Source organism: Sorex araneus, chromosome 2 (assembly GCF_027595985.1).
Source record: "Sorex araneus isolate mSorAra2 chromosome 2, mSorAra2.pri, whole genome shotgun sequence".
In the NCBI taxonomy this organism is placed as follows: Eukaryota; Metazoa; Chordata; class Mammalia; order Eulipotyphla; family Soricidae; genus Sorex; species Sorex araneus.
In genome coordinates this window covers 304696730-304722146 of record NC_073303.1, presented here as the reverse complement: position 1 = coordinate 304722146, position 25417 = coordinate 304696730, and the positions used below count along the sequence as shown (strand labels likewise).

The window sequence follows — 25417 nt, the reverse complement described above, 5'->3', positions numbered from 1 at the left end:
CCCCTAAAAAATGCATTCATATTTCTTTTATTATGGCAATTGATGTATCATGACTACAGTTTTGTTGGCATTCACGTTTATGGTGTAACAAAATTGCTGTCATCCACCATCACCAGAGTGCCCAAAATAGTGTACAGGTATCCGAATGTCCCTTCTAATCTACCTCTTGCTCCTCTCCCTGCATCCCTCCTAGGGTAACTTCTATTTTGTATTCAGAGTCCAAGGGGTTTTTGTCATTAAGTCCTTACTCTCCATCTTTTTATTTATGTGTGTATTTAAAAAATATTCTACATTTATCTTTTACAATTCATTAGTTGTTGCACTTTTAGGCATTTATGGTGTTTCCATCGGAAGAATACTGTAAATACTACTACTATATATCAGGATTAATTTCTTTCTATTTTGGTGCTGTGGTTAGAAATCAGGGCATCTTATTGTAAAGCGCAAATTCTAACCACCAAACTATAGCCCTAGTCTTACATTTATCTTTTAAATTTCTATACACATGTACTAAGATTTTTTGAGGGAAAATAGCCAGAGCATAACATATTTCTTTTTTTCCATTCTTTCATGGATGCCTAACACTATGTACTTCATACAGTTGATATTTATTATTTTCTTTTTCCTATATGGGATATTGGTAACATTGCCTCGTTTATCTTAGAATAACACCTGGCTATTTCATTTCATCTAGTAGAATAATGATATTTCACTTTATCTTTTGTTTACTCGTATATTTAATACAGTTTTCCATTTTCCAGTCTTTCAGAATGGTTTCTCATTTTATCTTTCAGGTTTATAAATGCCTTTGTTTATTCTTTCAGCCTTTACTATTTTCTTATTTCTTTTACAATTTTTTGTCTTTTATCTATGTTATATGGTTTAGCTATTTGAGCCTAAAAATATTACAGTAATATTTCACTCAAATTGGCTTTGTGAGCCTAATGAATATTTTTATATTATTTAAGTATAAGCTATTTTAATCAAATATGTTCTGTGAATATCTAATATGTATTAGATATATTTATCTGGCCTATATTCATACCATGGTGCAGATGTATACATGTTTTCACTATTTACATAAGAATATTTTGGATGTTTAGGACTGCACATGCCTGATATTATGAAACATATTGGGGATTCAGTGATCATTTATCTGGTATATATTTTTCCTTTCAGTGTTTTATAATACTAATTTAAAATTTTCAAATAGTATATTTGATACATTAAAATTCAATGCAATCAAATAAAAATAAATGTTAAACAGATTCAGTAAACTGGTAATGTACTGAAAATATGTTTTCTAACTTTTTAAAGTTAATCTTTTTGCTTTGTAACATGTAGATAAAGAAGCTATAGTTCAACTCTCTCTCTCACTCTCTCTCTCTCTCTTGCTCACTGTCTGTCTCTTTCTCTCTGGGGTTTTGGACATCAAATGCAGGATATGAATAGCAAGTGCATTACCAATGGCCTATGACCTTGGTACTCATTGATTATTTTTTGTTTTATTATTTTTGATGTCCATGTTTGCTTTGTCTAAGAGAGGGTTTAAAAGCTATTCAGTGGGTATGTTGCATTAGAGTGCAATCTTGATGAGGAGTTGTTGCAAATTATAAGGAAATGGAGAAATTGTCCTCTCCACAAATCATCAGGTTTAGAGTTAATAGTTTGGTTTTTTTTTTTTCATCACAGGGTTCTTGAGAGGAACAGCTTGAACTTATAGGCCTATCATATAAAGTAAAACGTGGCACACCAAAGAAATCAGATGTTATTCTGAAGCCTAGTGGAAGTCTACCAAAGGTTTCTTCTGTTTAGGAAATTAGGTTACTTGAAATGAGGTTTTATATAGAACTAGTTACAAGAACAGGGGAAAATGACCATCATAATAATTGTAATGGGCACTTTAACTAGTAATATAAGGGGAAAAGAGCAAAGATCACAGTTTGGTGAAGGAGGCTTCTGCATAACCATGAAAGTGATATGCATTTGTATTTTAAGAATCAGGGTGGAGCTAAGAAAGAGGAGAACCCAGGAGATAGTCTTAAATGATTTTACATGATTTAAATTCTGACTGGATGTGGAGATACTGGAGGGAAAGAATCTAAACTAAGCTCCCGAATTAAGTATTTGGATTAAAAGAGTTTTGCTGGAGAGTTAAATCAATGACACCCAAATCATTTTAATTCTTGATAAATTTCAGCTCTATATTGAGATTATTGCTTTCTCTTTGGGTTGATATAATTTTCTTTGACTTTCCTGTTATTTCCTTTTTTTTTGCTTGTGAAATACTGTCCCTTTTCCAATAGTAAGTAATATTCAGAAGGGAAAGGATGAACCGGTACCCATGGAAATATATATCAGCAGCAGTGTTTGCATTAGAGCGATTACACAAATGTTACACTATTCCTTGGCCATAAGATTTATACTTCATGGGGACTGGAGCGATAGCACAGCGGGTAGGGTGTTTGTCTTGCACGAGAGTGACACAGGTTCGATCCAGAGCATCCTATATGGTTCTCTGAGCACTGCCATGAGTGGTTCCTGAGTGCAGAGCCAGGAGTAACCCCTGTGCATCACCAGGTGTGACCCAAAAAGCAAAAAAAAAAAAACAACCAAAAAACAAATTATACTTGATCTTATTGACAAATGGCTCAAAAAAGTGAAGGATTTATTTTTGACTTGCTTGTTTGTATCCTTGAATATAATGCCATAACAACATTAGATTAAGAATCTATAGTTTATTGATCTAGTGATAAGGTCAGTACACATACGATCTCATTCGGTTCTAATCGTTAGTCTTATACAGACAAATAAAAATAAATTTAAAAAAATAAATTATTTGACTCAAGTCTTGCCACTAGATTGATGTTTTTTGCCTTTTTTATTATTTATTATTTTTTATTTTATTTTATTTTATTAGTGAATCATTGTGAGACAAAGTTACAGACTTATAGGTTTTCATGCTTATGTTTCAGTCATACAATGATGGAGTGACCATCCCTCCACCAGTACCCATTTTCCACCACCAATGGTCCCAGCATCCCTTCCACCACCCCCACCCTGTCCCCTTCACCCCACCCTGCCTCTGTGGCAGGGCATTCCCATTTGCTCACTCTCTTTTTGGGTGTTTTGGTTTGCTACAGAGGTAATTAGTAGGCATCTTCTTCGGTCTATAGTCTATTTTCAGCCTGTATCTCCCATCCCTTGTGGGCCCACCTAGAACCCTTTGCTTGGTGATCCCTTCTCTAACAGAGCTGCTTCTTCACCTAGCATGTGAGGTCACCTTCCAAGCTGTGGAGTACTCTTCTTTTTACTTATCTCTACTATTCCTCGGCGTTAGTCTCCCATTCTGTTACTTTATATTCCACAGATGAGTGCAATCTTTCTATTTTTGCCCCTCTCTTTCTGACTCATTTTACATAACATGATACTTTCCATGTTGATCCACCTATATGCAAATTTCATGCCTTCATCTTTTCTAACAGTTGCATAGTATTCCATTGTGTAAATGTACCAAAGTTTCTTTAGCAAGTCATCTGTTCTCAGGCACTCGGGTTTTTTCCAGATTCTGGATATTGTGAACAGTGCTGCAATGAACATATAGGTGCAGATGTCACTTTTACTATACTTTTTTGCATCACCGGGATATATTCTCAGAAGTGGCATTGCTGGGTCAAATGGGAGCTCAATTTCTAATTTTTTGAGAAGCGTCCATACTGTTTTCCAAAAGGGCTGAACCAGTCGGCATTCCCACCAGGAGTAAAGGAGAGTCCCTTTCTCCCCACATCCACGCCAACACTAGTCACTTTTGTTCTTTTACCACTAGATTTATTGAGAAAAGATTTTAACTGTTGTTAGAATCTAAACCTAGTGTAATATGTGTTTCAACCTTTTTGAGATTAAGGGGCTACTTCATAAATGATTTTTTTTTGTCTAAGAATTTAACATTCTCTAAAATACATTCTCAAACTCTCAAGATTAATTACTGTTTTCCATTATAGACTAAAGCTAATTTTCCTATCAGATCTTTTGTTTAAATATTGCAGGACCTAGAAGCAATTGGTCAAAATCCTTACATCATCTATGCCCAGCCATCCTCAGCAAAATATTCTCTTTTGAAATTTATCATGATTCTGAGAATTTTTGCACTATATTTCACTTATTTAAAGCAACTAACAAGAAGGCCAGCGTGCTAGTACAGCAGGTAGGGTGCTTATTTTACACACAGGAGACCAGGATTTTATCTTCAGCACTTCATACAGTCCCTTCAATATCACCATATATGACCCCAAAGCTCAGAGCTAGAGTAAGCCCAAGTACTGCCATATGTGGTCCCCAAAACAAAACAGACAAAAAAGCGACTGACAGCTGCAAATGTCTGTAACATCACATTTAAGCTACACACCTTTTTTTGAAATAATTGTAGATATATAGCAGTTTTAGAAATAATAGAGTGATTTCATGCGGCTTCTACCTGGTTTTCTATAAAGATAATGCATCGCAAAGGTACAATGTAGCATCTCAGCTGTGATATTAATATTGATACCACCAACATAAAGAGAAGGGATTTTGGGTATGTCTCAGTGCCAGACATTTACTTCCATTTGTGAGGTCCTTCACATGTATGAAGTTTACATGTGTTAGCTCATGCATGTGGGTGTGATTTCCAGCACAGCTAGAAATGAAAAGGGCTAAACCTTGAACACAGCATTTAATATATTGCTCTTTTATAACAATTACTACTTCCCACAAACTTAGTCCCATCTTTAATCCTGTTGCAGTCAGTCATCTAGTCCTTCTGTCCATAATTTTGCCATTTAAATAATATTACAGACATGTAATCATGTAGTACCTGGTTATATACATATACAAGCATATATTATGTGCAAATAATGTCTTCATAATGAATGAATCTATGCATTTGATATATTTTAGCAACACTTTATCTGAGACTTTGATGAAAAGGTGCTACTTCATGCTCAAAAATAAGCCATTTTTATTTATTTTTCATATTATTCTCTCTTTCTTTTTTTTGCGCTTTTTGGGTCACACCTGGTGATGCACAGGGGTTACTCCTGGCTCTGCACTCAGGAATTACCTCTGGCCGTGCTCAGGGGACCATATGGGATGCTGGGATTTGAACCCGGGTTGGCCGTGTGCAAGGCAAACGCCCTACCCGCTGTGCTATCTCTCCAGCCCCCATATTATTCTCTCTTAATACACTTATACAATTAAGTAGAAATAGTTTATTTTTGTCAGAATTATAGAGAAAAGAGAGAGAGAGGCGAGGGAGCCTCTTAGAAGACAATAAAATAGTTACATGTCCCACATCAGAATGAATGCAATTCAGGAAACATAATACTTTTTTTTTGAAATGTAATACTTCTAACTGAGTTGTTTCCAATGACAATTTTTAAGAAAAGATTAATTGACATAATGTTTTTAAAAATGATTTAAAAATTAATAAAAATTGTCAAGCATCCTCTAATAATAGTAATGTAGTATTACTGATACTGATCTTTGAGTGCAATTTATACTTCTGGGGAGTTTGTAAAAGCAGTGATTTTTCATATTGAAAATTTCAAGTGTTTTTCTGACATCCATTTGCAGTCTCTTATATCTTGGGTAGAGCCTTTTAGTTATGTTTTACCTAACTTCAAAGTTGCTATTATGTGCTGCAAAATAGCCATTATAACTTTTTAGAGTTCTATCTTCATTTATATTCTTACACTAACTTATATGGACTCCATTCTCTTGTTTATGCACATTTTATCAAGCTACCTAACATTTTATTTGATCTACAAGGTCAAAAGTTTCTCTCTTTTTCCTTTGATCATGTTTTGTTGTTTGTTTTTTTTCCACTGCTGACCTTATTACTCACTCCATAAGGAAACCAACACTTTATATATACTCTTTTATCTTTTTTTTTTTGAGGGGTGGGGGTGGAGGGGGGTGATCGGTCAACCTTATTTCAGGGCAGATAAAAGTATCGGCCATTACTGTGTTGTACCTTATTGGAATATTTATCATGATTGAGGAGGTGATATACTTTCTATATTTTATGTATATAGAGAGATTGTTTTTAGATTACTGTTAGTATTCCTCTGGAAAATAATCCTTTGAAATTTAAACGTGGATTTGTATCCACTGATGCTCTAGCATTTATATCTAAAATAAACAAGAATGATCATAAATGTCTAAATCATTTTCCCCTTGGTAATTGAAAAGGGAGACTATGTAAAAGCCTTTTTGTGAATCAATGACAATACAGAAATGCAAAAATCTAAATCCCTGCTTTCAATGGATGCTAGAGAGTAGCCCACATTTTTTATTTTCAGTGTAGTATGTACAGAATTATCATATGTAAGGGCAAAACTCTGCCAATACATGCATCCTCAGACTTGTTAAAGCTTGAAACTACAGATGTTCACTTGGGTGGTTCCTCCTTAGTGCACATTCCCTTGATTTGTAGTTATTTAATTCTCAATTCCACTGGGTATTGTGTTACATTTCCTTGTAGCTTTGTACTTTTATTTCCAGATCTTTTTCCCAAATGAACTAATCACAACATTGAGTTTGTATTTTTGCATGATTACACTGCATTTTATTTCTACCTTATTGTTTTAAAGAGATGTTAATTTTGTATGGTTTGGGGGTAGGAGGTTAAATACTATTGCTGTGGTTATTCTGATTTGATATGGGTATGGAAGGAACTTAAGGCCTGCAATCAGTGGCAAAAGTGTTTTATTCATTATTAATTGTCTTTCTTGTATTTTTCTTGGGTTTAAGTACATTGGGGAAAAATTATTATTGTCTAGAGTTACCTATTATGATACCAGTCCCAAGTACAATAGGTAACATATCATCAGTAGTGAAAAGCTATTAGGGAGCTTGAGGAAATGAAAAATTTGAAGTGATAAAGAATGTTTTCTTGATATGGGCTACCAAAATGTTTCATTTTAACCAACAAATTGTGTTCCAAATAGCATGGTTCTCAACTAAACTGATCTGGCTTACATTTTTAATGTATTTTGACTATGTAAAGAAGATGTCTTAGAGTATTTTTTTCCAATCCAGGGGGATTCAGGGTAAAATATAGATCAGTTAAATACATTTAAAGAGCTAAACAATAAATATACAATTCTCTTCTGTTTTTTGGTAAATAGTTACTGCTGCTTTCAAAGATTATATTCAGAAACACCCAAGGCAAGTGTTGAGACCTATTTATTGTCAGCCTTTCCTGGACATGCCTGGTACCACCTGGCACTAAGCTGCAGTCACTTCATCCTTCTGGATCAGACAAAGCCGATTAGTTTTTTAATTCTCAATTTAAGATTTCAAAAAGAAAAATCTTTTCAGAATTGTGATTCTGTGGATTTCTGCCTTTTTAAAATTCTAAAACAACCTAAGGAAGTACCCACAAATGATGCTCCATCAAATAGAAGCAGAATGCTGTTGGCGTGAGTCTGCAGAATGGCAATGCGGGCCGGATGGCACCACCCCCAGGGAAAGCACGGTCAGCTACTTCCCTCTGAGGATGGGCAGCAATGCAGACTAACTGCCCACAGTCCTATGATTCGTCAGGAGAAATGGAACTTAAGATTTGTGATGCTGTTGTTTCTGTTTTGGGGGTAGGCACAATGCACAATTAATTATGCTCAGAAGCTAGCCCAACTCTAGCGTGGAGTGATGCCTGGCAGCAGTCAGGGTATGGTATTGGGAATTCCAAATAGTTATGCCATGAACAGGGCCTTAATTCCTATATTATTTCTCAGGCCCCAAATTTTGCATTTTTATGTTATTTTTTCCCTTCCAAATGTTAAGTGTAGACACTTGTTCATCATATGTGTTTAAATTAAATATTATTAAAAATGAACTACAGAAATATGCAAAAAGCAACTGCAGCTTCATATATTAAATGACAACTAGAATTCCCAAATATTTCTTTTAGCTTGTTATTTTTATAGATCTTAAATAACTTAACATCCATTGTATTAAATATATATGCATAGATGTATGTGTATGCTGCACAAATGTATGTTTCTTAATATATCACTGTATCACTGTTATCCTGTGGTTCATCAATTTACTAGAGTGGGCACCAGAACGTCTCCATTCATTCTTGCCCTGAGATTTTAGCAGCCTCTCCTTACTCGTTTTTCCCAATGATTCGAAGCACTTTTCAGGGTCAGGGGAATGATCCTTATTATTGTTACTCTATTTGCATATCGAATATGCCACAGGGAGCTTGCCAGGCTCTTCTGTGCAGGCGGGATACTCTCGATAGCTTGTATATGACTCTCCAAGGAGTATATATATATGGGGCTGGAGCGATAACACAGCGGTTGGGCTTTTGCCTTTCACTTGGCTAACCCGTGTTTGATTCCTCCGCCCCTCTCGGAGAGCGTGGCAAGCTACTGAGAGTATGGAGCCCACACGGCAGAGCCTGGCAAGCCACCCGTGCATATTGGATATGCCAAAAACAGTAACAATAAGTCTCTCAATGAGAGATGTTACTGGCGCCCGCTCAAACAAATCGATGAGTAATGGGATGACAGTGACAGTGACATATATTTCCCTTTATGATGATGTGTTCAGGCATATGTTCACTCATGAGTGAGGCTCTTCCCGAGCATGTAGAAAGCGGCCTGTAGTGTGGCACTGGTGGGGTAGTGAAGGTTGGCTGCTGGGGCTGGGACCCTTGGGGCAGGGAGGGCTCTCAACCGCCCCCATTCTGGGGTACCCTGGTGCAAAATCCGGTGGCATGGTTTTGAGGGCCTCCTTTTATGCTCCCTTCTGGGAGAAGCAGCCGTGATTTCTGAAGGGTGGCCAATGAGGAGATTATCTGGAGCTGACAGGAGATGGCTTATGGGTGCGACCCCAGGGTCACCGGAGATTGGGGGAAGCAGGCAGAGGGGATCTGCTTCTGGGTCCCATTGAGCCCAGAGTCCAAGATCACATATGTATGTGCATAAATATACATTTATAAAATTTAACAAAAATAAAAGCTTTAAGGTAATTAGTACAAAGAATGCAAAACTGTCATTGTATAGAGGAAGAAAATGAGTTGATTATTAGGTCAGCATGTTATTATTATTACTATTTGTTTTGGTGTCATACCCAGCAGTAGTTTGAACTTACTCTTAGCTCTGCACTTGGGGTTCACTTCTTGTGGACTCAGGGAATCTTTTGGTGTTCCAAACTTTGTACCCTCATCAGGTATGTGAAAGGGAAATCCCCTACTTGCTGTATTATTTTCTGGCTCCATAATTAGAATATTACTACAGACTCACCTTTTGGTTTAAGAGGTCGGTTTCTAAGTACTATTATATACAAAACCGCATATATTTATCTATATCATTGTTTATATATTTATTTATATCATTGCTGTAAAGAGAGAAATAATAAAGAGCAACATATGAACCTTCAAGGAGAAATTATTAAAAAATAATAGTTAAATCAGAGCCTGGCAAGCTACCCGTGGCATATTCAATATGCCAAAAACAGTAGCAACAAGTCTCACAATAGAGACGTTACTGGTGCCCACTCTAGCAAACTGATGATCAACAGGATGACAGTAATACAGTGACAGTGAAAGCCTAATTTAAAACATATTAAGAGCTGGAGATAATAGTCTCTTTTCTTGCATGCAGCCAGCACTAGTTTGGTTCCTAGGATCAAAAATAGTGTTCTAGGACAGAGTCAAGAATATTCCCTGAGCACAAACTCATGAGCACAGGTCCTTGGTAATGGTAGAAGTGCTCTCCACCTAAAGTATACTATTCAACATGTGAACTGTTAGTTCTACCAAAAAGCCCAAACCTGGAATCAGCAATTTTCAACATCTGTTCTAAGAGAAAGATCCTAGATAGCAAGATGATCTTTAAGTAGGTATGAAATTGATACATGAAAATTTTATAGAATGTCTCAAGAAATCTTACAAAGTATTATTTTAATATTTGCTTAATTATATAGAGACAGTTGGCACTGATCATAAATTAAGTAAATCTCTAATGGCTTTGAAAGTTATTTGAATGAGGTCTAAGGACTAAGTCTTGACATATATGTACTTTGAACATAGGAAATTCACAAGGTCAAAATATTCCATTGAAAACTAAGGTATTCTGGATATTAAAAATATAGGTATCGATTTAAACATTTTCTTATTTATAATATCTATTCATTTTAAGTCCCAAATGCCTATAAGTCCTTTATATAAGGAGTATAAGAATTAATGCATTATACAGAATTTGAATTTCATGGATACATTAATTTAAATTAATGTAAGAAAAGTCTGTATTATTATGGATATTATTGTGAACTTATCTTGGCAACTGCTACTTCTCTTTTTTGACTCAATGCTATTTCAGTGATATTTTATAGTATTGTTATGCTCTTGTTCTCATTGTTCAATAGATCCGTGACACAGATTAACTGCCCAGGTTGGATGCAAAACATACTTTACATCTTCATTTTGTATTGAAAAATCATTTTAAAAATGTCACTCATTACTGCTGCTTCTCTATTAAAGTGATTAATTTTAGCAGTAAAGGAACAAAATAAATTGATTTAAAGTTCTATGTTTGTGTCAGTAGTACCACCAGATTTTAAGGAAATTACAGTGAAATGCAAAAATAATGTGTTCTTTTTTATGCTTATTATTGATTAATCATGAATATGGCATAGTCATCAGTTAATATAATATCCTAAATAATAAAAATAATAGATGTAATGAAGCTTTTAAAAATTTTTACTGATTCTGTGGTTTATAATGCTATTAACAACAGTTTCTCATGTACGTAATTCCGACAACTGAACCATCAGCACTGGACACTTTCTCTTCCAAGGACCCCAGGATTCTCTCCCCCAGGCCTCCCAATTCAATTGTGTGAATCAGTTTTCCCATGATATTATCTTTGGACTGGAGTGATAGCACAGTAGATAGGGCATTTGCCTTGCACAACGCTGAACCAGGTTCAATTCCTTTGTCCCTCTCGGAGAGCCCGGCAAGCTACCAAGAGTATCCCATCTGCACAGCAAAGCCTGGCAAGCTACCCGTGGCATATTCAATATGCAAAAAACAGTAACAAGAAGTCTCACAATGGAGACGTTACTGGTGCCCGCTCGGGCAAATCGATGAACAACAGTGCTATTGTCTTTGGACGAATACATTTTTCTCTTTTAATTGATTCTTAAAAAAAACAATAGAAGCTGCAAAAATTAATGGCTAAAGAGAAACATTATGTGTGTCTGTTTTTCTAGAATATGTGTTTAAAACATATACAAACATTTATGTAAATATGAATTTTAATATATAAATAATATATTATCATAGTTGTATGAACAGTAAAAGAGAAATAATCCCACCATTCTTCCTAAATATTTAATGTTATTCTTTTAGGGTAATTGTCTCAACATTTGTCTTAACCTTAATGAATGTATCACACCAAAGAATATTGACTTCTCAATATTTTAAAGCTCTAAAACACATTATTACATACACCTCTAGATTAGGACATTGATTAGGACATCTTATGTTTTTTAAAAATATATACACGTTTTAAAAAATCAAATAATAATCAGTGATTCTGAGATCCAAATATATCTGAAGAATAAAGAGAAAGCACAGAGCAATGCAAAACAAAATTTTTTGCTTCTAATATAAGACTGTTTATCTTTAATTCAGACATATTCTATTCAAGTAAAATGATTTAAAAATTTTTGGAACTTTGACTTCCATTTAATTCTTGCATCCACTAGTTAAAATGGGTCTATGTAACAATTGTTGACATGAAGGCAACTGGAGAAGGTTCTGTGCAACTCCGAAGCTGGTGATTGGTACCAATGAGCTTAATGTCTATAATGTTAGTTGTTGCTGAGAGTTAACCTCACTTTATCCATATACAAGCCTTATCATTTATGCACTGTACAACTTTGGAATAATGATTTAACTAGCATGATTTTCAAGTTATTTTTATAAACAACAGTTGCAAATAACATTTATGTCACAAAGCCTTTTCACTGTTGTTTTTCTTAACTGTATAAAGTAAAAGATATACGCATACCTCTCGGAGAGCCTGGCAAGCCACCAAGCGTATCCCGCCCGCACGGCAGAGCCTGGCAAGCTACCCATGATGTAATAGATATGCCAAAAACAGTAGTGATAGGTCTCGTTCCCCTGACCCTGAAAGAGCCTCCAATCATTGGGAAAGACGAGTAAGGAGAGGCTGCTAAAATCTCAGGGCTGAGTGTAATAGAGATGTTACTGTTATCCCCTTGAGTAAATCGGGAAGACAGTGATACAGTGATACAGTATAGGGACAAATCAACTCAAACACAGTGAACTGAAGTTTCGAAGGATCTGTATTGGTCCTACTAAAATGCAGCCCTATTTCTATAGCCCTCACACTAGAACATTTGAGAATAAGGAATTATAACATTAGTTCACAATAAAACTTAATTAAAGCTCAACAGTAGGAGGTAGGTACTGCACTAATAAAGATAATTTTTCATTTTCCCAGAAGCTTTGTTCTCTAAATATATTTTCACCTCACCTGTTTTGAAATCATGTGGTACAAAGATAAGCTAGAAATATACAATAAATATATATTAAAAGAAACTATTCCTATGTAAAAGAAATAGTTCTGCATCCCATTCACTTAGGCTCGGTACTAGTTTTAGTTTTTCAGTGTTTTATATGCATGCACTTTAATTTTTTATGCTACATGATCCAACCAGCCTATATTTCCTAGCCTGTAAAAAAACTCAAGGTTATTTAGTATTTAAGCATTTAGGTTCCTCGAAACATAGTTTTCAGTAACACACATATGTCATAAATATTAAGGGGAAAACTTTATGTAACTCATTAAAATACCAATTTCTGAATATCAACTTAAAGCTACCAGTAATATGACTAAAGTTGTTAAAATCATCCTTTCTGTCATTTTGCATAATCCTCCATTTAAAAATGGCTTATAAACAATTTCAGGACTCTCAGGAGTGCTCTAAATATTACAAAACAGATGCTTCATAAGATTTATTTGATACCTCATTCAGTCAGGCTTTCCATTTCAACTAGACCAAGAAATGAAAATAATTAATCTGTCAAAAACAACAGCAAAAATAAACACACTTGCTTTCTTTCAAATTCGGTTACCTCTTAAGTTACAAATGTGGCCAAATGATTTTACTCTTACAGCTGCTAGTTATAATTTTCCATATTTATATCATGTTGCATAACTTACAAGCATAGCTGCATTTTTGGGAAGATGCTCTTGTCACTGTTTGCTTCAGAGATATACCCCACAAATGTAACTCTAATTTTCATTTTGCTCCAGCTCAAATGTTCCAAATATTCTTCTAGTTCTCCTCTCACATGAATAGTAGTTCTGTGGAGTCATCTCTGATTCTTTGAATTTTTAAATATCAGAAAAGAATCTGCAAAACAGTAGCTAAAATAATATATTCAACTCAGGTAAATGGAGGCGCAGATATTTGCTCATTATTACAAAGCATGTATCTAGGACTCATTTACAGCCAGGTAAATTATTATCTCTATAAAAAAGACAAAACTTAAAGACGGAGAGATTATACAATGGGAAAGACATTTGCCTGCATGCAGGCTACCCAGTTGGAGTTCCTGGATGCAGACCCAGGTGCTAGCCCTGAGTACAGAATCAGGAACAAGCCCTGAGCACGAAGGTACGGCCCAAACTCTCCCTGACTTGAGAAGAAAAAAACTAAATCAGAATCTAGATTCTTTCAATACTGATAGAGATATTCATCTTGCCTGATAAGTAAGGATTATAGACTATATTAATATTTAAAGTAGTATTACAATTGTGGATATTATTTTTTAAAAGTTATTATCATTTCAATTTTTCCAACTTAAAAATTAAAAATCAGTGTCAATAGGGTATGGTCAGTGAAAGGTACATTGAAGGTAGGTGGGCTCAAAATCTCTAGATTACTTGCTAGTCCTGGGACTGTAAAAAGTGATTTTATCAATTTAAATTCATATGACAATTAAAATATTACTTGTGATAACTAAGTACTTGGGTAAGCATGACACCTGATACTTATAAATAATATTTTTCATTTATTTTTAGTAAATGATTATTGCACTGTAGTACTGTAGCACTGTCATCCCATTGTTCATTGATGGGCTCAAGCAGGCACCAGTAACGTCTTTATTGTGAGAATTGTAACTGTTTTTGGCATATTGAATACGCCACAGATAGCTTGCCAGGCTCTGCCATGCAGGCGGGATACTCTCGGCAGCTTATTATGAATAAGTAATTATTTATAATAAACAATAAAGTTTTTATAAATAATAGTCATTATTTTATAAAATATAAAATGGAAAAATAAGATTAGCTGTCAGACATTGAAGCTCTAAACCTGTTTATTTGTGTCACTAACTTCTAAGTGACCTTGATAAAAATCTTAACCCTGGATATTGTTTTCTTCATCTGTAAAAGAAACATGAAAAACCATATTACAGACTCAGTATGATGATAAATGATTCATGGAAGTGTCTTTGAAACTGAGATCCTGGAGGTCAAGGTGATAACTTCTAATTCCTATCCAAGAAATAAAAGGCAAAACAATCTAGGAAGAGATGATAAGGGCAAAGGTAATAGAGTTAACTTAGAGACTGAGGAGGAAAAAATGAATCCTGGGACTTCTCTACTTCTTAGACAATATAATGAAAAATCTAATATCCTAGAGCTTTGACATTTGGTTTAAAATTTCAAATTATGAATATTTTCCTGTGTAGTCTTAAAAATGTCACTTTGTTTCTCTGATTTTCAAGTTTTCCCTAAATTACATGAATGTGTAAAACAAGATGGCATGCTGCCATGTCTAGTACTAGGCTTCTATTTGTCCATACATCAGATAAAACCATAATTAAGTATGTTTCATTTAGTACTTAATATTCTTTTCTTTGGGGTGTTTGAATGGAGAATATAAAGCTCCCTTAGGGAATTTTGCCTACACCATCTACCTGCTAAATAATGTATAATAAAAACCAGTGGGAATATCAAATATCTACAATGTCTAGTACAAAGATTATTAAACTTTCAATTTCCAAGCTTAATAACCTCCATGGAACTTTCAAAATCACTTTTACAAAGGCTACACAAGATGACGTACAAAATATGAAAAATATAAAGTTTTAATCAAATGTAAGATATTTTTCCATCCTTAAACCACTACTATCTTCATCATTATTTTATATATATGTCATTTCTAATCACTTTACTATAAATTGTTACATTAAGATCTTTGAAAGTCAGATATCATTATAAAATATATGTTCTCTCACATAACAGAAAGTCAAATGTTGACTTTGGACTCCAACACTCACTTGCTACATGGATAGAAGTAAAATAGTCTTAGTAGGGCCAATAGAAATAAGTGGTATATGAGCCAAGTTCCACCTTAATTTATTTAATTTTGAATGGAATTAGCTTATAATATCTTATAATTTCTTAGAATAGTCAAACCATTAATAAAGTATTTCTATTCAATTAAATGGGGACTATAAACTGTATTGCTAATCTTTTATTTTATTATTTATTTATTTATTTATTTTTAATGGAAAAAAATCTATTGAGCTTTTATTGCAGAACTGAGATTACCAAGATTTGGAAAACAAGCCAGTGACAGATGAGTAGATAAAAAATTTATGATACATATGCACAGTATAAAGAAACTGAAATATTGCATTTTGCTCCATCTTGGCTGATGCTCGAAGAGATCACATTAAGTGAGACAAATCTGTGGGAGGCCAAATACAGGATTATCTCTCTCATAATCTTTTCTTTTAAATACAGTTTTCAAAGCTCTTTTTAATCTATTATTTTATTTGACATTTGTAACAACTGTTAAAGGAGTTATTTTATCCAATTTATGGACAAGGAAACTAAGGATTAAAGAGGTTAAATCTCTACTTTAAGTACACTTAGAACATTAAATTTTTGGTGAGCATTATAATTTTCACACTATATCTTCTTTTGTTTTACTACCGTTCCCTTCAATTACATTATCTTCTCTAATAGGCATTTATCATAAAGTTGGTTCATGTGAAAAGATAAAGATTTCAAATAACAGGATATCAGTGTTTCTGTATCTTTTTTTATATCCTGGCACACAAAGAAAATCACTGATATAAATGAGCCAGCCTGCTTATGGGCAATGAATGGGCCAAGAGCACTGCCAGAGGTCAATATCTAATACACCCGCAACCTCTTTGCAATACACATTGTGCTGTTACTCGCCAGCCGGAAAACCCTGTAACCCATAAAAATAGATGATTGATATAACCCAGGGTTAGAAGGAAACTCTATTACTTTCATTTTCGTAGGTCATTTTTGGGATATTACCCATTACGAATGTCCTTTATTTAACATATAATCTTACAAACACACAGCCCAAAACACTATTTTAGGATGTGAGTCTAATATAACTTCAGTGAGTAGATAGAAATACTATAATCTGGGGGTCAATTTGCTTCACAAGGAACACTTTTTCTTTAATAAAAATATTCATTATACCACTACTTTTTAATTGATTTTAGTGAATTTGAAGATGCAATATTTCATTCCAATTTCAGTTCATAAAATTTTAAATATAATGCTACTTACCAATTCTCAGTGTTTGTTTCTTCTATGGGAGGTTGGAATGTCAGGCATTTTTCTCCAAATTTGTCTCCAGAGTCTAATCATTTTATTAGTGTGAACAAATGATTCACTCTCTAATTTGTATGCCTCTCAGCATCTTAGTCATTTTCTTATAGGGAATGTATGGATTTATCTATTGCCACCGAGATTCTGGAATCTTCATATTTCTTACTCTAATATCTGGTATCATTTAGGCACTATCCTAACTCCATGAGCCAAGTCATTGATACCTAAACGCTTACATGGGCACTAATTATGACCTTTGATGTGTGCAGACTCTGGGAGTTAACAAACAAATAAGAAAAGATGTTTTGGAAGTTACAAATTTAGTAATAAGAACTGAGCTTAACAATGTCAAAAGTCCAAACTTTTACATTTCTTAAAGCATCTACTATTCACTTGTGCAAAAGGAGATCTTCCAGAAATGTTTCATGAAAGAGCAGAGAGGATGCTTCTTGTACTTATCTACATATATAATCTAAAGAAGCAAGACATTTTATGCTAAACAAGTAAAGTTCAGTGTAGAAAATAGATGCTACTGTACTCTATACTAAAGCTAATGGTATGACTTTTTCTGTTGAATTCTAGCTGGTATAAACTATATATGTGAGCAATATATATGTATATATATTTAATATTCTTTAATATAATCTTATCAAGTCAGTAATAATTTATATTCCACTCCTTACTAAGGCAGAGAACATAGGAAAAACAAGTAGTATATTTAATTTTTCCATGTTTAGAGCACGCATAATGCAATTATAATAAAAATTGTTACAAAAGTAATTCACGTATGCTATAGGAATCTTACAAATGTTAATACTAGAAGAGTCAGAACTGGATGTTTTCTGATAGCAGATAGCAGATAAGTTCCTTGACTTGCACAGTAAACCCGGGGTTCTATTCCTACCACCCCACACCCTCTTCACCCCAACAGGACTGCTCCTTGAGCACAGAGCTAGTGGTAAGTACTGGGCAACTCTGAGTGTGACACAAAAACAAAAATAGAAGCAATGAAGGTATGTGCATATCCAGATCCATTCCTTTGCATTTACAAAGGAATATTATGTCAGCATTATAAATGTAATCATCGAAAAAAATGCTTTTCCTCCTTTTTCACTTAATAATACATCATAGACAACTTTCTCTATCTCAAATTTGTTATAATTAATTTTTAAATAACCATATCCTAAAATTTTGCACAAACCCATTTAAGTAGACTTCATGTTCTGTGAAAGCTTGTCCTATACATAATTATTATGTGAACTTTGTTAAGATCATTTTTTCTGTACTACATGAATTTTGCAAGGAGCCCTAAAACTGCTTCCAAACAAGAATTTCTTCTTAAAAGACTACCAAACCTGCTGTATGACTTACATCTCAAATCTTCAGATTGTTAAAAGCTCCTTTTGGATTTGTTTGCTTTTAACTTTTGGCCACACTTGGCTGTGCTCAGAACTTACCCCTGGCTCTGGGATCAGGAGTCATGTCTGTCAGTGTTTAGGGGACATGTGCAATGGCAGTAATTTAACCTGGGAAGGCAACCTATGAGACAAGTGTTTTGCACACTGTACTATTTCTCGGTCCTCAGCAATCTTTGACTTAGGACTTGGTCTGAGAAGAAATTCCAGGAACTCTGCAACTCTAATATTTATTTATATCATCATTTTCTAAACTGTGCTCTATATGATGCTAATGTGTGAACAACAAAAGGGATTCATATGATACAGTTCTATCTTAGTCCCCAACAATGTATACTGTGCACTTTCTTAAGTATCTGAATTTTTCTTTAGTAAATAAAACTAGATGTCTTCATTTATTTAAGCATTTTTAATTATGAATCAATTTTTTTTCTTTGTGGGTCACACTCGGTGATGCACAGGGGTTACTCATGGTTTATTCACTCAAGAATTACTCCTGATGGTGCTCAGGAGACCATATGGGATGCTAGGAAGGAATCGAACCTGGGTCTGCCACATGCAAGGCAAAAGCCCTACTCGCTGTGCTATGGCTCCAGCCCCAATAATCATAAATACTTTTAATGCAACAATTAAATCTCATGAAATATTAATATCCACAGTTTGAGAAATACTGATCTGGATACCTAGCTACTTTATAAAAATATCTACTAACATTACAAATAGCAAATGTTGATAAACTAAATTATAAAACTATGAAGTAAGAGTCATGCATTTAATTCTAAATTAGTGTGTTTATTTTGAGGATTAACTGAGATGATGGTATACATCGATCACATAGCAAATGTTAGAAAATTCTGCCTTAGCAAGACTAGTTCTAACTACTTGGTCATCGCACTGGCTTATTTATTAATTCAATTCTTTAGAAAGTCTTTATAAAGTCTTTAGAAAAGATTTTCTACTGATCAACTTTTTATATCTAAGCTTTACCCTCTGCATTGAACACAAAAAAATTGAGACTTTAAAGCTGACTTATGTTTGACCTTAGAAAAATCATCTCTCTCTCTCTCTCTGTCTCTCTCTACCTCCTACCCCCCAACTCCTACTCCTGCTCTCTCCTCAACATAACCTCCCTGAATCCCTTCTATACAGATGGTGAGGTGAAATTGAAATAGGTACGTTAAAACCCTGAAGAGGTAAAGTTTTAAGTCTCAAATATATAAAGTTTATTGCTTCGTGTATCACACTTGAAAGTCTAAGGATGAAGACTAGAATTTATATCTACTTAACTCTGAAACCATCAGTCTTCACTCAGCACCATTCTGCTGGCTATTTTCCCAGCTGTTGGCAAAATAAGGTACACCACTCATTATTTGAACCACCACAGTATATCTGTGTCTACAGAGCATACCTTTTATTATATTAGCCATCTATTTCAAAAACCCAATAGTCTGCAGCTCTCATATTCCTGTAACTTATACACTAAGAAGTACCTTAGGACCATGAAAATTTAAGTTAAACCTGAATGATACCTTCAGAGTCAACTGTGTAGCCTTGCTTGTGCCCTACAGTTGGTAAAACATTGAAAGTTCAGGCCAAGCTCATATGCTCATTATTTTTTTCTATTTTGGAACAGTGTCTAGTGACAGCCTTTGAAGGCACAAATACAGTGAGTTCTGTCTACAAAGCACTTGACCTTTTCAACTCCTTGACCTCATCTCTGTCCATCGGTCCTCAAGGGAATGAGTGTGCCTGAGAGCAGCACTTTATTTTGAAATCACTAACCAGACATATTTTTACTCAATTTCGTGACCTATGGTATGCGTGAAAAAAAAGCTATGTGGAGAGTCAGGGAAACATTACCACTTGGTCGACATTTGTATTCAAGACAAGTTAATAAATGTATGAAATTAGCTAATGCAATCAGGGTTACGGGCTTGAGTTTTAAGTCTTCCTAGATACTAGTGTTTTAAGGTAGGTATTTAGCATAGAAAAAAAAAGAAACATCTTTGCTCTAGAATTAAGAAAATAAAGCAGTTCTGAATGCATTTGCTGCTGTATTTTCAAGTCACCAATTCTCTTCATTAATTCATCAAGTAAAAACAACTAGATTTGCTTTCAGATTCCTAAGTTTTCAGGTTCTTATACAAGAATAATATTCCTCTGTATTAAAACACTATCACTTAAGATACATGAGATCTTATGGGGACATAGTCATAAACTAAAATATAATGCACGAACATATGTTTCCAATTTCTTTACTTGTAGAGCTGAACCTACATGAGCATATAAATATGCGAAACTGAACTCACTATTCTTGACTTGTCATTTTCATCTGTAAATCAAGCAGAATTTGCTGCTTCTAATTTACACCCACACTCTCCCTCTCTATTCCTTCATCCTATTTCATATATTTGGGAAATGTGCATATCCTTTGTAAGTAAAGACCTCAATTTCCCTACTGTGAAATATCTTTACCTCCACATTGGTTCTTGATCATGCTTTCTTGAAATGTCCTATGGAATTAATAGATGAAAGGAAAAATGAGTAACCATAATATAGAAGCCCAGCTATCCTTCCTATTTTCAAGATCTATAGCAAACATTTTAAGTTGCATAATGCCACTTTCATCGACTTATTTTTTTTCTTTTCGGAGACATTTTTATGAGAAAAATGTTCATGCATCTTTAACTCATTTTTAAAAACTGACTTTGGCATGTTCTATACGAGCTTGAGCATAAAGGAGAAGATGAATAACCATAAAACAAAAATAGGAGGGTCATACAAAGGAAATAGAATCTTACTACATTCTTCTTGCAAAACTAGGAGAAGATTGTGCCCTCTCTTAGCTGGATCCCTTCGTCTTTTATTATCTTCTGCCTAGAGGGTGGGAATAACTATTTTTTTACCTCTATGATGACATTTTCAAAATACTTCTTGTTCTATAATAATCTTTTCAGGGAGAAGGGAATAATGTAATTTACAGCATCCCTATGATTATCACCTGGCAAATTTGCCCTTCAGATATAACAATGGCATTGTTTTTAAGCCAAAATCTAGAGACAGATGTCCTGAAACAAAGATCACCTTATTCTCATTTCTCCATTGCATGGAAAATCACTCCTAGCTTTTATCATTTCTAAATAATAGATAAGAAAGATATTTGCCGCCATCTCAGTCTATCTGTCTCTGTCTCTGTCTGTCTGTCTGTCTGTCTGTCTGTCTGTCTCTCTCTCTCTCTCTCCTTCTCACTCCTTCTCTCTCCCCCACACTCATTCCCTCCAACCCAGGAGGAGTCACAGAAAGACAATTGGCGTCATCTGAAAGTCAGGGAGAGAGCTCTCACCAGAATCTCAGTCATTCAACTTCTTGAACTTTAAATTCTAACTCTCAGAACCAGAAAAAAATTAATTTTTGTTGTGTACGCCATTTCACTGTCTGTATCACTGTTATCATGTTGTTCATTGATTTGCTCGAGTGAGTGCCAATAACGTCTCTATTCGTCCTAGCCCTGAGATTTTAGCAGCCTCTCTTTACTTGTCCTTCCCAATGGTGTCACAATGGAGGCTCTTTCAGGTCAGGAGAATGAGACCCATCATTGTTACTGTGTTTGTCATACTGAATACACCACATGGGGCTTGCCTGGCTCTGCTGTGTGGTCAGGATACTCTTGGTAGGTTGCCAGGTTCTCTGAGAGGGAGAACTAGACTATAAGAGGTCGCTTCTGGGAACTTTGTTTTATAGTCTCTGGATCTCGGCCATTGATAGGATTACACTGCGCTGGGGGCAGTTTCTGGGTGTGACTGCCTAGCTACTGGAAAACTGGGGATCTGGGTAGAGGAGGCCCAGTCCTGAGATGAGCAGGCTTGGAGATCTCAGCCCCAAGTCCTGCACACCTAGGTTCCTCTGCCGGTTCCTACAAATGTGAGGATCTTCCAAGCATGTGGAGAGTGGCCTTAGGCATGTCTGTAGCTGGGTTGCAGAGCTCTTTGGCAGCCGGGGCTCTGCTTGGGGTGGAAAGGGAAACTCAACCCGCTCCCCTCCTAGGGGCCGCGGTGAAGACAGCCAGGCACCAAGGCAGAAGGCTCTGTCCCTTAATATATGGAATTTATAATGGTACTTTAAGGAGGCTAATATATACTGTCACTAATATCATTTTGGTTGCTCTACTAGTAGTTACCATTTGTTGAAACTCAGTCCTATTCAATATATTGAATATTAACCTATTAAATATTTCCTATGCATATATTTTGTACAAGATACTACACTAGATATTTTGGATACACTGGCATTGATAAGTAAAGCTACAGTAGTTACATAGTTGCTGTCTCATATAGCAATCTTAGGGGAAAGAGGGAGAAATGGAAATGATAAAACCATATATGTGTATATATGAAAATTAACAAAAGGTCTAGAAATTTTGCTAAAAAATTTAAGCAAAAACTTAAAGTTTTATGAGGAACTTTGCAGAATGTCATAAAAGGAAGTTGGATAAATACTTAAAGGGAAGATTATACTGTGATATGATAATCAAAATGCAAGACATCTATTTTTATTCTAATAACAACAACTATTCAATGAGCTTAATGAAGAGAAATAATCTGAGTAGATTGTAATGACTTTCAAGTCTTCTTGGAACACATGATCTACAGTTCTGTTAATGGATGTAATGCCCCAAACCTCATACCCTTCATCAGGGTCTCCACTTCCCTCTACCATTCTCTAAGCGTTGCCCCCCAGTCAAAATCCACAATCTACCCTCTGGAAACTCAGTTCTGTAGGCAGATTCTCTGTTTCTATTATGTTGAGCATTTGTTATCCTCATATTCTGTTATTTTATATCTGTATCTGTCCCTCTTCTTATTATGAAATTTATTCAGTATATGATACTTTCGAATTCTAGTCATGTAGTGGCAAATTACATGATTGTTATTATTGTGGGGGAGAGGATTGAGGTCACAACCAACAGTGCTCACAGATTATTCCTGTATCTATACTAGGAATCACTCTTTGCGTGCCAGAGATTGAATTCAGGCCACTGACATGGAATGCAAGTGCCCTACCTGCTGTATTATCACTCCAGACCTGATTTTTTGTCTTATACTTTAGTGGAATTCCATTCTCTCTCTCCCTCTCTCTCTCTCTCTCTCTCTCTCTCTCTCTCTCTCTCTCTCTCTCTCTCTCTCTCTCTCTCTCTATGAGAGGGGGCTGGAGCTACAGCGCAGCGGGTAGGGTATTCGCCTGACCCAGGTTCGATTCCTCCGCCCCTCTTGGAGAGCTCGGCAAGGTACCGAGAGTATATCGCCCCCACGGCAGAGCCTGGCAAGCAACCTGTGATGTATTCGATATGCCAAAAACAGTAACAACAAGTCTCACAATGGAGACGTTACTGGTGCCTGCTTGAGGAAATTGATGAACAACGGGATGACAGTGACAGAGTGTGAGTGTGTGTGTATATACATATTTCACGGTTTCTTTACCTAATTATCTGTTGGCCAAAATTTAAAAAGAACTGAAGATTTTGCTTTAAGGAAATATTGCTACTTTTGTATAGGATAATTCAAATCAAAAGCTTTAAAAATTATCTAATAGTTCACAATGGAGATGTTGCTAGCTTTTATTTGATGTGAAGAAGAAAATTGATGAGGTTTTTACTTAAAACATGTTTAAATATACTGTGAATAAATGGAGATTAATTGTATATGGAACAAGGAAATGAGGACTGTCAAAGATGACAACTTAATGTCTGGTCTGAACAACTAGAATGAGAGTAGCACCATTTATTCTGATGGGAAGAAAGAGGAAGACAGAGGAGTTATTGTGATAGAGATATTATACATACATGGTCCCCTTAGGATTCCAATCAAGTGGATATTTAAATATTGAATAGACAGATACATATTCTTGTTTGTGGTCTAACAGAAAGGTTATTGTCTAAAATTTCATCTGTGAAGTTAGAAGATGAAGGCCATAACTTATGAAGTCATATAGAACGTACAAAGTGATAAATGAAGTAGATTAAGATAAAACATCAATTTCTCAAAAAATCAACTATAAAAGTTTGGAGAAAGACTAAAACTGGAATCTATACTGATAAGGAATCTGAATGTGTCAACAGTTATTACCAGATGGGGCTGGAGCAATAGTATAGTTATCAGGTTGCTTTCCTTGTATGTGACTAATTCAGGTTTTATGCCTGACACCCAAGCAATTCCAGGAGTTATCTCTGAGTGCAGAACCACAAGTAAGCCCTGAGTACCACTGGGTATGCCTCCAAACTTAAAAGTTTGGAGTTATTACCAGAGAGTTAGTCAAATATCACTTAATTTCTGGACCAGAGAGAGAGAGAGAGAGAGAGAGAGAGAGAGAGAGAGAGAGAGAGAGAGAGAGAGAGAGAGAGAGAGAGAGAGAGAGAGAGAGAGAGAGAGAGAGAAAGAGAGAGAGAGACAGAGAGGCAGAGAGACAGAGAGACAGAGAGACAGAGAGACAGAGAGATACAGAGAGAGTATAGGCCCCTTGCCTTGCACCTGGCCATCCCTGACTTGATCCCCTGCCTCACATAGTCCCCAGAAAGCCCTGAGCACAGAGCCTGAAGTAAGCGATTAGTGATGATAGAGTGGCACCAAAAGCAAACTAAAACCCAAAACATAAAACAAAGCAAAACTTAGTTAATTCCTATGACATAAAAATAAAAATATCCATTGTACTTAAAAATAATAGTTTCATTTTGAGGGTAAATACCACGCAAAGTGCAATGAAAATGCCACACCTTTTCACAGTACACTAGTAATTATGGTCAGGGAGTCAGATTTTGAAAAATCTGAATTCAGTGGTCAAAGTTACATATTAAGAAATGGTAGGGGCCAAATAGTATTCTAAATGAGGTTGATGTTTATGGATGAACAGAGCCCTAAATACTTACTCTTTCACTTAAAACTACCTTGTACTGGTTTTGTTATTTTTGTTGTTGTTGCCACTTGTTTTGGCTTTAAAATCAAGGCCAGAGAAATGTACACTGGTTATTCTCTTGTTGCTTTCTGTGTAGTAGTCTTGTCTCTCCAACTAGATTTATGAGTTCACTGAGGGCACCCACCAGAGCATAGTGGAGGGGAGAGAAAATAGACTTTGCAAACTGACAGACCTAGGTCATATTTTAAAAATTATAATGTCCATGAAGTGTCTAATGGAATGACAGGTACAGATGAGTCAAGCGTTTAAATGGTGTGACTTTTATTATTTATTTGTAATCCTTTCAGTCCATTGTTCTGTATAATTTAAGATTAAATAAATATCAGAGTTAATCCTTGGAATACT

The 25417-nt window shown here is 35.2% G+C and overlaps 1 protein-coding gene across 7 annotated transcripts in view; it reads left to right on the top strand.

Annotated features, from left to right (window-relative positions):
- Positions 1-25417, top strand: part of NLGN1 (neuroligin 1) — a 957654-nt gene that overhangs the window by 775216 nt on the left and 157021 nt on the right. The gene's annotated exons all lie outside the window — the stretch shown is intronic.